At 43.0% G+C, this 14272-nt stretch overlaps 1 protein-coding gene across 1 annotated transcript in view; it reads left to right on the forward strand.

Moving 5' to 3' along the window:
- Positions 1-11163: 11163 nt before the first annotated feature.
- creb5b (cAMP responsive element binding protein 5b) overlaps positions 11164-14272 on the forward strand; it is a 73947-nt gene continuing 70838 nt past the window's right edge. The window contains exon 1 of the mRNA XM_080768332.1: positions 11164-11295. The gene's annotated coding sequence lies outside the window, so the exon portion shown is untranslated. The remainder of the gene's footprint in view (positions 11296-14272) is intronic.

Genomic DNA, 14272 nt, shown 5'->3' on the forward strand with positions numbered 1-14272 from the left:
CTGGATGAGTGCACCAGCAACAGCAAGTCGGTGGGTGTTGTCTACTGACTGCCTTCTAATCTATTCTACACACATGATCCCATGGCTCGGCCGCTCGTGCCTGCACTGATCGTGCCGTAATTGGCTAGATTAGGTTGCCTGACAACCAACAGTGGTGGTCAAAAGTAGTACATTTCTTTACTTTCTTTAAAAGGGATCAATGACTGGAATTCAAAATTTATTTGTGTAAATGTTGCAATTAATACTGCAGAGCCTCCGTTTATTTTTTTTGTCCCATTTCTAAACATTTAGTACTTGAGTAAAAGTACAAGTATTGGCTTAAAAAAAATTAAAAGTACTCTAAACAGCTGAGCTACAAGCTCACAATGCAGTGTGAGCTTGTACTAGATCAGCTATTTTCAAATGGTTGAACATGTAATCCAAATCTACAAAGTAACCAGTAACTAAAGTTTTTTAATACAATACTTGCCTCTGTGATCATGTAGTGCAGTCTCTGCTCAAGATTTATTTATTTTCTCTGGCTTTTACAATTTCTGTCATTTTGGTTTTGTGTCCCCCACAATCCGCATGACCTCTAACCAACCCACAGAAGATGATTAGAAGACCAACCAACCAGCTGTTATCACTGATAATTGATTAGCCAATTAGAACTATAGGGGCGGCCGTTCCTCCCGAGCGATGGGATTTACCATACATGAAGAACTGAAGAGAGAGTGGACGGTTTGTTTATCATCATCATTATTTTATCACCTGTTGAATGTTTGAAACACTTACCATAGTAGATATACTGCAATATCCTAGTTTATCCAAACAATTCAGTAGGCCTTTACTGTAACTATATGTCCCCGGGCGAAACGTAGGCTAGGCTATTATTGTTAAGTTGTAAAGACGTGCACCACAAAATTCTGGCTTCATGGATGATTTTAGGCGGCAGTATAGTTCAGCCTGGTATACAGGTCCGAATATGGCACAGCACAGGCTATATCACATACGATATATTTAAGTAATGCATTTTTAATAATCATATTTAACCTTATTAGTTGTGTAACTATGGAACTGGAAGTATTTTGTTTTATTTCCAGAGGTTATCGCTGGGCCAGACAGTTCTAGAAGATGCACCTTTTTCTTCTGGCCACCATGAGGCAGTATTGTTCAACAGATAACTTACTGTTATCCTTTTGACTGTCTCTATTTGGTTGTTAATTGTTAATTCAGGATTACTTGGACTGATTTAATATGTTATAAGATCTAGGCCTATTGAACCCCTCATAGTAGGCTATGAAAGGAATATTTCATGACTTATTATTTATGAATTATGTATAAATAATACAGTCAAGAAGCCATCTGAATCGTTTAGCTTTACATTACATTACATCTGGGATTAAATGTCCTCTTACTTCAGGTCTCAGGTCAGTTTCAGTGGATGCTGTGGTCCACCGCCTTTTAAATCCGGTATACCTTAAATCAGTGGTTCCCAAAGTGGGGTCCGGGGACCCCCAGGGGTGTCCTTGAGCGAGTTCTGAAGCATAGTTTGCAACCAAATGGACCCTTATGGGTCTGTAACTCTGAGAGTGATACAAATGGAACCAAATGGACCATGTGGTTCCATGTGTACACTCTCAGAGTTCAATTAACATTGATTTTACAATATAAATTAGGGTCTCAGAGATAAGAAAATAAAAAAGCCATTAAATGGAGGTCTGTAGACTAATGCATGTCAAACTGGAGGTCCTTGAAATGTAACGGGTTACTTTAGAAGAATCACTGCTAGCCGTAAAAAATCTTCTCTTATGGGGGTCCCTGGCATATCTTTTTCACATGGGGGTCCGCGGGCTAATGAGTGCCAATTTGGGGGTCCTTGACATGCAGAGGTTTTTGGGAAGGTTTTTGGGAACCATGCCTGCAGCCATGCAACCAGCCTTAAATTGCTGTTTGGCAGTGGTGGAATAAGCATTCAAATGTTTTTGCTTAAGTGAAAGTACCAACACTGCAATATAGAAACACTCTGTTACAAGTTAAAGTCAGGAATTAAAAATGTACTTGAGTAAAAGTGCTAAAGTACCAAAAGTACCAAAAGTAAAAGTACTCATTGTGCAGAATGTCCCATTTTATGCAACCTTGTGAGAATAATATGGTTGTATTGTGGGGTTGAAGTGGTTAGTGTATGGTTTTTTTTTTCCACCACTGACTGTTTGACACACTGTTAATCCTTGACATCATCACCATGAAGATGATTGTGACCGAGGTTTCTGCCTGTGTGTGTGTGTGTGTGTGTGTGTGTGTGTGTGTGTGTGTGTGTGTGTGTGTGTGTGTGTGTGTGTGTGTGTGTGTGTGCTTAGTATTGGTCTACTTGTGTAGTATAAATGCAATTTTAATTGCTAGACAAGCTGTCTGTCTGTCTGTCTGTCTATTATGGAACTGGCCTTTTCTGACATCATCCTGACGTCTGCATAGACGTCAGAATGATGATAGATTTGGCCATGCCTGACAAATAACTCCATATATGGTCATAAAAGGGACACAGACATAATATCTGTGTGGGGGGCATTCATTTCCAAGTAGGCCAGTGCCCAGCGGGCACCGCTGTACAGTACATTAAATAATGTTCAATCTTTCTCCCTCACTGTAATGTTTTAACTTTATACTGCTCTGCCTCACTGCAGGTGCAGCCGCCTGCAAAAAGCGAGGCCTGACGACGCTCACATGATGGTTATTTCTATGGATCACCCAATCAGAGGTAAGATTTCATTCTGAGATCCTGCATCATAGAGTAAACATGTTTTAGCCACCGGCTATTACATTTTGGATGGTACATACATGGTCATATGGAAAACCTACACTACACACACACACACACACACACACACACACACACACACACACACACACACACACACACACACACACACACACACAGTACAAATACGTGACTACACATTAAGTACACATAATATTACACAGGGAAACTTGGGGAAACCTCACAGCGAATGCAAAAAAAAGTTAAACACGCTAATCCCTTTTCCATGTGTTGTGTATAAGTAGTATATTATATAATATAGTTATTTTTCCACGTAACATTTCATGTATACAGGTAAGGTTGTGGTGACTTGTTCAGACCAAAATATATACAAAACATACAGAAAAAAGGTCACATTTCCATAGTGTAAGTGGTGTTGCGACCGCATGTAGTATTATTGGAGTAACAAAGCCAGCAGTCAAAGCCACACTCACTTTCCCCTCCCATATAAGCTGTCATATATATATAATATTTTCTTTCTTCTTCAGCTTTTCGACTGAACTCTTAACCCATTTAGTACGGGAACCCCTTTTGGTTTGGTGTAAGCATTATGTTACACCTCAGCTAATGTGGCGCAAATTTGGAATATATTCTTTCAGAGCGAACGTTTGTAACTCAAATCTTTGCTTCTGGGGGAGGTCTCTGGAGCTACATATTTTCAGATGGGGGGTCGGCGGCCAATTACATATATTCTCGGGGCTCCTCCTTGACATGAAAAGGTTTGAGAACGACTGACACGTAGAAACATGAGGTTTTTCAGAAAACTGTCAGGATTTTGAAAGACATTGATTTGTAGAATCGTTCCCAGGTCTAAGTGGGTTAATCTCTCCAGTTAGTTTCCCTTTCACATGTCCTGGGCATGGGAGAGCCGCGTTGGGCCCAATGCCCACTCGGTGGTGTAATAGGTTCCTCAGAGCGGACCCAGCCCAGGCCGGCCCAGATCAGTCCAGGCAACGCTGGTAAAGCCATTTTCCAAGGATGATGGAGAGAGAGAGAGAGAGAGAGAGAGAGAGAGAGCAGAGCATGACATCACGCTCAACCCCTGTGTTTGAGTGAGTCGAGAAGCAAAAGCGCTTTTCATTTTGAAATGTTGGCATCGGCCTGTCGCCCCCGCGGGGTTATTTATCGACGGTCGTTTCTTGACGAGTATAAAGCTGCTACTAATCACAACCGTTCGATTCGTTATGGGGCCATAAAAGCAGATGAGGTAATAGCCCCCCCCCCCCCCCCCCCCCCCCCCATGTGTGTGATTTTTTTCTGCCCTAAAAGATCAAAGACCAAATAGGTTGTTTTAATCGCAGGATTGGCGACCTGTGTGCTATACATATTTTTACGAAGCTTCAGGTAATTGACAACATTATACTGTACCCCCCCCTTTCATGTACCCAGTCACTTGTACTGTATGTACAGTGAGGTGGTGGGCAGCAATCAGGGAACCCATTTGCATTATTATTAAAAAAAATGGAGTGGTGCAACCACTCCAAGGAACAGCAATGTCCGTGTTCACCTATGTGTTGTTCACCTATGTGACGTTAATGAGCACCAGTATGACTATGAGTACCAGTAGGGGCGCTGTTGTACCAGAAACAGAGAGATAGTATTAGTGCTGCACTGTTGCCTGCTAATGAGAGAGAGAGAGGAGAGAAGAGGAGGGGGGGAGGGAAGGGGAGTTGCACCACTCAGTTCACACGGGTGTGACTTTTTTTTTGTTGCAGGATCTGTCCTGAGAGCCTGCGTGGATCAGGAGGTCGAGCGGGCGTCATGGAATCGGAAAGGTCCCCGGTTCGATCCCTGGAGTGGAGGGTCCCATTTTGACCCCTGCAGGCTCCTCCATGGCTTCGGGGTCAAAGTCTCCTTGAGCAAGACGACAACCCTCAACTTATCCCGACGAGGTTAGTGCCGTGTGTGTGTTCCTCTTCCACGTGCGAACGGGTCATTGTGAAATACATTGTATAGAACGCTTTGGAGAAAAGGCGCTATATACTGTAGATGCAGTCCCATTTTACCGTTCAACAACAGGCCCTCCGTGCTAGAGTCAACTAAGTTATATGGTTACTATACTAAACGAAACAAATTATACAAGTCCCTTAAGCACTTAAACCCTTTCGTCGGAGCGGAGTCCCTCAGGGTTCCCTCGGGGCAAGCGCTCTTTTCCCCTCTACTTTGTTTTTATTGGTCAAATTAACCACATCCCTATTCCCCATAGCATCCCTACTATTCCGGGGGTGAATACTCTGTGAAAAGAGCTGCGGGCTATACAAGTGTAGAGTAGACTGGCTATTTTCAGTGAAGAGATTTGCTTTAGTGAGGGGGGGGAAAAAAGATGGGTGCCTGGTATATAGTATACCCCTGGGGGACTCCGTGAATGGAGTTTAAGTGGTTCATTTGACCCCATCAAAGCAAGCAACGGTGATATTTTCCAGGTCCAATATAGAGTACCCTGACCGATCCAATATTTATTCCCGGTTGAAGTCGTTATAGTGTTTATTTGTCAATTGCAAATCTAGCATGTTTAGCATGATCAGCAGAGCTCGCAGACCTACGCTGAAACGGCCCCGTAAATCTGGAAGATATAAAGGCTATAACGGCAATAACCTCACCGCGGGGGAAACACAATCCTAGTAGAGAGTTATGTGGAAAAACAAAGCTCTCAGATTGAGTTAATTATGATAGTGTGATGTATGAAAACATTATCAATTACAGATTGGGAGGTTCTTTCTTTGACTGAGTCCCCTAAGCCATTTAACCCATTCTGAACGGGAACCCATTTTGCTTTTAGCATCATCTCATGCTTTAGCTATTGAAAAATAGCAGATCTACAAGCTCATAGCGCGCCACCGAGTGGCGCGCTACGAGCTTGTAGGTCAGCTGTTTTTGAAAAATCGAAGAGCGACTGACATTTTTAGAATCTGATCTCAGGTCAGAATGGGTTCATCAGACCAGTGTGTGTCCAGTGGAAACCTCGTATGAATCTGATCTCAGGTCAGAATGGGTTAAAAGACAACACACGTTTTGTTTGTTTTCCCCTGTTCCCCTTTGTGTGGCTTTCATCTGATGGGAGAGATATGCCAGAATGTCTCTGTGACACGAACGCATGTGCACTTCTTGGGCGTTACATTTAAGCCCCGTGAGGGTAAGATTTATCGAGGGGGGAAAAAAAGACAATGACAACAAACAGGAAAGAAAAAAGAAAAAGGAAAAAAACAAAGCGAGGAGACCAAAACAAAACGAAAAGAAAAAAAGGCTGCATTTTTTCATTATTACAGGTTATACATTCATTGAATTCCTCGTACATTGTCAATAGGCTGGATGAAGAGATCCTGCACTTTTAACTTATCCTCTTGTATAGTCTTAAGTATGAATGTTAGTTTTTCCATGACATATACAGTTCCTCAGTAATGTCCATCCGATGTTCTTTCGTCGGTTGGTACCAGCGTCGTGTGATCGCTTTCTTTCCTACTTGTTGCTAAGAGGATCATCTTGATTTAAACATTTGTCACGTATTAGAAACTCTTCAGGGATATTTCCTGACATTAAAAAGGAACAAGTCTGAGGTGTATCTTAAAACACGGAATGGTCTCCACGGTGGAGTGGATCATATGGGAGGTTAAAAGTGTTTTAACCCATTCTGGGCCGGGAACCCCTTTTGGTGTTAGCATTATGTTATGCTTTAGCTATTGAAAAATAGCAGATCTACAAGCTCATAGCGCGCCACCGAGTGGCGCGCTATGAGCTTGTAGTTCTGCTATTTTTGAAAAAATCGAAGAGCGACTGACATAGAAGACATTTTTAGAATCTGATCTCAGGTCAGAATGGAAAACTGTCTGGATGTTAGAAGACATTTTTTAGAATCTGATCTCGGGTCAGAACGTGTTAAACGGGTATACAGTCTATCTTCCCTCGCCCTGCCCATGTCAGGGTGCGGTGGTGAAGAAGACCACGGCCCCTCTGCAGGCTGCAGCGTTACATAAAACTCCCAATAGCTCAACGTTTCCATCCCTGCAGGCACAATCATCTCCTCCCGCTCTTAGGTATAGAAGAGAGACGGCAACACATTCCATCCATCTGCATGATCAAACAGAGCTTAGTTTCCAGCTTCGAACGTATACGTTCACTGCCAAGATATCTTTCCAAATGGATTTCTTTATTCAGCCAAAGCAACAACAACAACAAGATAAATGATTTACTCATTACACACAAAACAATGGCGGTTCTTTGGGGTCATATACAGTATACTGTATGTAGCACAGCTGCTGTGCAAAGAACCTGTTAAACCCCTCGTATATGGTTCCGTAGAATTCTTACTGGTTCTTCAGTTTATTTCATTTCATTTTAGTTTAGGTAGTTGTTAGTTAGGGGAAAGAACAAAAAAAAATACTTCTTTAAAATATTGTGTATTTCCTAAGGATCACACACGAACCATTCTGGACGGGAACCCCTTTTTGGTTGTTTTAAGCATTATGTTGTACTTTAGCTATTGAAAAATAGCAGATCAAATCGTAAAAATGTGGCGCCTGTCAGCATTGCATCTTCATCCGTACACACTCCACATTTCTAATGCTTCTAAATTACGCCAACATAAGTTCCCCTATATGTTATTGCAGATAAATAACCCGGTTGTGGTGCTATTTAGCACCTGCATTTCTGTTTAGTGTGTATAAAGTTTTCCTATTTGGCTCTCTTCAACTTAAAGCAGTCATCAGTGGCAGCCTATATATAGTGTCTTTCTTTTACTCCAAGGTGATCTTGTTCCACAAAAAGGCCGTGGAATAGTAAAAGCTTTGTTATAATAACCCATTTTGACAGAGATCAGACTCAAGAAATGTCTTCTAAATCCCGACAGTTTTCTGAAAAAGCCATGTTTCTATGTCAGTCGTTCTTCGATTTTTCAAAAAATAGCAGACCTATACAAGCTCGTAGCGCGCCACTCGGTGGCGCGCTACGAGCTTGTAGATCTGCTATTTTTCAATAGCACCGAAAGGGGTCCCCGCCCAATATGGGATAATATAGATCGAGTTCTCTCTCCCTTTAGTGAGGGTCGGCGACCTCAAACTGTGTCGGCTCTTTCGCCCCCCCCTTAATAGTTCCACCGCTCCACCGGGAACATAATGTTTGGGATTGGGTTCTGAAATATTATTGGCAATAAAGAGACAAAAGCATGTCATAAACGTTGATTAAAGCTCAGCGTTTTAACCCATTCTGACCGGGCACCCATTTTGGTGTCAGCATCATGTTATGCTTTAGCTATTGAAAAATAGCAGACCTACAAGCTCATAGCGCGCCACCGAGTGGCGCGCTACGAGCTTGTAGGTCTGCTATTTTTGAAAAATCGAAGAACGACTGACATTTTTAGAATCTGATCTCAGGTCAGAATGGGTTAATCAGACCAGTGTGTGTCCAGTGTAAAACCTCGTATGAATCTGATCTCAGGTCAGAATGGGTTAAAGGACAGAGGCGGAGGAGGAAACCTCCTGAGTTATGGGTGGCTGCCTCTCAGCCCCTGCATTATTGTCGCAGTCACTAGGAGCTCTTATGTCTAATTTATGACCCCCCCGCCGCCACCGCCGTACTATATACGGCGTCGCCCGAGACCTAGAATATAGCAGATCTGTAAGCTCACGACGCGTCGCATCCGAGACACGTCGTGAGCTTATAGATCGGCTGTTTCCGTCCCGTGACACCCCCCCCCCCTGTCGTATAAATTTGGCGTTAGTGTGTGTGTGTGTGTGTGTGTGGTGATGATGGAGAAGTCAGACCAGTGGTAAACATCTCTCACTGGGTGAGGGAGGTGTCGTCATTAATCCCTCATGGGCGGGAACCCCTTTAGGTGTTTTAAAGCATTACGCTATTGAAAAATAGCAGATCTACAAGCTCATCAGTGCCGCGCTATGAACTTGTAGATCTGCTATTTTTGAAAAATCAGGATAATGTGCCTGGAATCTTTGAATATATATATATATATATTGTTATACAGAGTGTTTAACTCAAATCTTTGCTATACTGGGGAGGTCCCTGGAACAACATATTTTCAGATGAGGGGGGGGGGGGGTGGGGTCGTGGTGGCCAATTACATATACTTTTTGGGGACCTTGATTGACATGAAATATTGAGCACCACTGATACAGCAACAACATGGGGTGTTTCAGAAAACTGTCAGAATTTCTGTCAAAACTTCGACGTCAGGCCTAATGGGTTAATCCCTGCTGGTACCCTGGATCAGGACAGCTTGGCTATAGCGCTGTCTGTGCACGGCGGCCAGACGGCACCCGCCAGCGGGTCACACGCATGGGGCATCATGGCCCTGGCCTGGCCTGGGCATGCATGGCGTTTCCTCCCCTCTGGAAGTATGGTTCGGCCGCACGATATATGGACAAAATGTATAATATCTCTGTGTTCATGCCAAATATTGTGACATCGATACGATATACGATATTACCGTTAAAATGTCAATATTTTAAGTGTGTGCAACATTGAAAACTAAACATTATTGAAAAAAAAGTGTGTTCGTTTGACTTCAGGCCTGAATGGGTTAACACATTTTAGCTGGGGACCCCCTACTGGGACCCCCCTCAAGGACCCCCTGGAGGTCCCCGGACGCAGAGAGACTGCAGGAATGTGATTGTTGAGAGGAGGAACGACATGGAAGTGGCAAACCATGGGGACACTGCAGCCATGCGGTCCACGCACTATATCCAGTCAGCCAATATTGTGGCTAGGTTTTGGTTAGACTTAGGCATAGTATTTGTGAGGTTAGGTTTAGGCATATATATAACCACTTGTGTCAGTGTGAGGTACAAATGAACTCCCTGCCAGGCAATCACAAGACGATTTTTGGGGGAAATGGTCTCCTATACGGACGCAATATTCACGACCTGCAGAGTCAGCTACCTACACCTGCTCCACATGCAGCAGATTTATTATATTATGACTTGTGTAGAAAGTTCCACTATTACACTGTAGCTTACTTATCTATTTCACAGTTTATGGAATTGACTTTGGCTGGAAATGTTTGCTAAGGCAAGTTTCAGATGGATTGACAATTTGACAGAGCTATAGATATTTTTGTTTGTTGTCTGTCTGTCTGTCTGTCTGTCTGTCTGTCTGTCTGTCTGTCTGTCTGTCTGTCTGTCTGTCTGTCTGTCTGTCTGTCTGTCTGTCTGTCTGTCTGTCTGTCTGTCTGTCTGTCTGTCTGTCTGACTGACTGACTGACTGACTGACTGACTGACTGACTGGTCAGTTGGTTGGTTGGACCAGTGATGGATGGACAGACAGACAGACAGACAGACAGACAGACAGACAGTAGTGTAGATAGTAGCGTATCCCAACTTAGTTGACAAGTTAGACTCTGTTTGACTGCGGTTCAGAGCTGCATCATGGATAAAGGGCTGATGCTATATAGTCTGACCTTTTGATAATCCTCGGCTTCGAATGACCCCCCCCCCCCCCCTCTCTCTCTCTCTCTCTCTCTCTCTCTCTCTCCTCGTCAAATACATCGTTCACTTCTCTGCGTCTGTAACTGCATCTCTCTAAATCCAACATTTAGAGGTCAATATGATGCCACCGATTACTTATTTACATAGACCAGCAGCTCCATTATTTATTAGTAACAGAGGAAAGAAAGAAGATAGCACGTTTTCTTATTAGCCTAGGCTAGCACACACACACACACACACACACACACACACACACACATGCGCACACATAAATGCATGCACACACGCACATACGCATGCATGTGCGCGCCGTGCACACTCACACACACATATGGGGGAGATAAATAAACACATGTATTTATTTTCTTTTCAATTCTTGTTGCAAGAGTGTATAAGACGTCCGTGTTTATAAAGCTTTAAATACATAATCTTGGATGAGCTGCAATTATAACGGCTGTCCTGCAACATGTTCTCGTGGGAAAACTGAAGGATTATTACAGGATAGGTCAGGATTATATATTAGAAGCAGGAGCAGCAGCCATTGAGGTGAAATCGTGAATATGTTACAAATTGGTGATATCTGAGAGAGAGAGAGAGAGAGAGAGAGAGAGAGAGAGAGAGAGAGAGAGAGAGAGAGAGAGAGAGAGAGAGAGAGAGAGAGAGAGAGAGAGAGAGAGAGAGAGAGAGAGAACGCAGTATACTGGCAGGTTTTGCTAATTGGTCAATAGGGAAGCTGGGTCTACAATATGCAGCCACACCCTCTCCCATCATGTCCAGCAGAGCTGGACGTGTGCGTGTGCGTGTGCGTGTGTGTGTGTGTGTGTGTGTGTGTGTGTGTGTGTTAAACCCCGCCTCTCGCTCTCTCTCTCTCTCTCTCCGCCCCTCCCTCCCTCCCTCCCTCCTCCAGAGTACGGCGGACCGCAATGATTTAGAAGTTCAGGAATCCACGTGACGTCACCCGGAGGGGTGACGTTATGCTTCTCTAAATAGAACGTATTGTAATCTTTCCTCAGTCCAACGTGGTTTGCGCTCAGAGGCAACTTCCATTTTTTCTACACTTGTTTGGTGAGTTCAAAGCCATATATATTCTACTATACACACACCCTACGAGACCACATCGTGCAACATGCATGCATGTGCACTTGTAGATTGTTGTTGTTGAAGCGCGTGTTAGACTTTTGCCCCTCCGTTTCTTTTTTTTGTGTGGATGCAACAGCTTGTTGTAAAAACTCGCATAAATATGATAACAATAGGCTACAAAAAAAAAAAGAAAAAAACGCCAAGGGCTGCTGTGAGGTTGCATGCATGTGCGCTCTCCTCCGAGCTCGACTTTTCCCATTTGCTCAAGTCTATTCATGCATGCTTTATTTTTTATTAGATGACTTCTTCAAAACGCTGAGCGCTCGCTCGCCTTTATTCACCATAAATCTTAACAGTTGTGATCAATTGTCTGGTCATGTCGCTCCGGGTCCAGTAAACTGTCCCTGCGCTGGGCTGCTTGTCTCTCTCTGCTAGTCTGTCTATACTGTTGTTGGAAGTTGAGCGGCTGTTCGTTCGTTCGTTCGTTGGTCAAGTCAAGTGCTGTCCCGTCTGCACCACGCATAATAGTCTGTCTGTCACCGTGTCACGCAGCGCCTGGCTGCAGGAATTTAACTCCAAAAAGTCAAGCGTCAAAAATGAGGGAGAGAGAGAGAAAAAAAGCGCGGTTTAATTAGCCTTAAATGATCACACGCGTGGATTTTGGATTTTGGCGTCTCAAATTGGCCGAGAAAAAGCTCCGCGTTTCGCCCCCCCCCCCCCCCGGCCGTGCGTCATTGTTATCCATCCCTGTGACTGTCCTGTGACTGTCCTGTCCTGTCCTGTCCGGGGCTGCATGGCTGTCCCATCCGCGGATAGCCGGAGCCGGCTGCTGTTATAAGGCTGCAATATAATACGGGGATGGATGGATGGATGGATCATGGATGGATGGATATGGCATGCGGTTTACAAAATTACAAGCCATATATCAGCACGGCTTAATTACAACAAAATAAAAAATAAAAACATGTTGCTTCCCCCCGGACGCGGTTGATTTGCAAATTGATGTATACTTCTCCCCTTTTCTCTTTCTTGGAAGAGAGGAATGTATAATAATACCCCAAACATTACGTCATGATTCTGCAGGCCGGGTCGATATTTGATTAAGAGCGCCCGAGATGTTGAGCGTTTTTTTTTCCGGGGAGTTATATCATTATGTTGTGCTGACGAGGCGCACTTATTGTGGTTGAAAAAGAGAGGTGTTTTAATGTTTTGGTAAAGCTGTCATGATGTTTTTAGCCATGTTATGATGTGACAGTCATGGCGCGCAGCACCATTCAGTTTGTATAGAGGCTATATAAATGACCACTTGTTTCAGCACACTGCTTTTTGGACACTCAGTTATAGTGTTTATTTAATGTTTTTGTCACTAATAAAATTGGTGTTGCTCATGCCAGGAGTATAGAGCTCGATATCTGATGGTAATAAGTTCACTGGACTGATTAATTATAGTTCAACACTTATAAATTAAATAATAATAATAATAATAATATAGAATAAGTTTGTACTTTCTTTTAGACAATATTCTACACACTTAATTTTAGGAATATGCATTTCACAGAAAGGTTGAGTAGAGTTTGTCATCTAGTCTCTATTAAACACAGAAAGTTTATGTAGCCTTTAGGCCTACTATACAGTTCACAGAAGTCATTCATTATTCTTTGCAAAAAGTCTCATCGTATAAGAAAGACATTTACATTTTTAGACATTAGACTGACAGGAAAGGGGAGAGAGAGAGAGAGAGATGGGGAGTGACAAGCAGCAAACGTCGTCAGGGATCGGGATTCGAACCCGCGGCACGCTGTCAGGCTGGATTAGCAGCCTATAAGGTGCCCAGACGTCTATACGCTATATATAACCGCCCGGGTCCAACATTTAATTGCTTTTTGTATAGAATGCAGCTATAACTCCTCTGTGTTCATTTATGTTATTTACCATCGCTGTGACTTTAACCCATTTTGGACTGAGGTCGATTAAAAAAAGGCTTCTAAATCCTAATTTCTTTCTCATAAAAAACTTGTTTCTATGTCAGTGGTGCTCAACCTTTTTCATGTCAAGGACCCCCAGAATTATCTCTATTGGGCCGCGGACCCCCATCTCAAATATGTAGTTCCAGGGACCTCCCCTGAAGCCAATATTTTAGTTAAAAATGTTCGCTCTGAAATATATATTCAAAGACATTTTCACAACTTTTCAAAAATAGCTAAAGTAGAGAACAGAATGCTTGAAACACAGAAAGGGGTTCCCACTCAAAATGTGTTCACAAAATATGACAAGAGAATTATGTTTTTCTTGTCATTTCACAAACCTTCTTTTTGACAAGGCAATAACAGACAGACCGAACATTCAGTGAGTCTGTATTGTCGCTATAGCCGTGTCACTATATAGACCACAACGGTTTAGGATATAAATTTGACGTTTCCAGAAGTTAATGAATGTTCCACTCGAAGCTTCAGGTGGCGCCTGGCCTGTATATATACCTCTCTGCTTTTGTTTGCAATGTCTGGAATGTGATCCACAATCCATATTCATTTTAACGTTTTGTTTGCGTGCGTGCGCTGGGAGAGACAGTGGCGATTTGAATCAGGTGCTCAAATGACATGCAGTCAAGGCTATATACTATATCAATAATTCATGCGATAAGCAGGTCCACTTGGTCAGCAACTTGACTTGAAATGTCCGTTTCATTTTGAGACGTCTTGAGGGTTTCTATATCTGTTCCTGATCCTCTGATAACCCATTCTGGGCGGGAACCCCCTTTAAAATAGCAGATCTACAAGCTCGTAGCGCTTAAATCGTGAAAATGTGGTGCAAATCTTTGAATATATATATTCTTTCAGAGCAAACGTTTTTTAACTAAAATCTTTGCTTCATGAGGGGTTCCCGGAATAACACATTTTAGCCAACATATTTGGGTCGATTGGGCCAATTACATATCATTTTTGGGTCCTTGACATGAAATATG

Source organism: Protomyctophum bolini (genome assembly GCF_963924005.1).
Source record: "Protomyctophum bolini genome assembly, chromosome: 7".
NCBI classification, from domain to species: Eukaryota; Metazoa; Chordata; class Actinopteri; order Myctophiformes; family Myctophidae; genus Protomyctophum; species Protomyctophum bolini.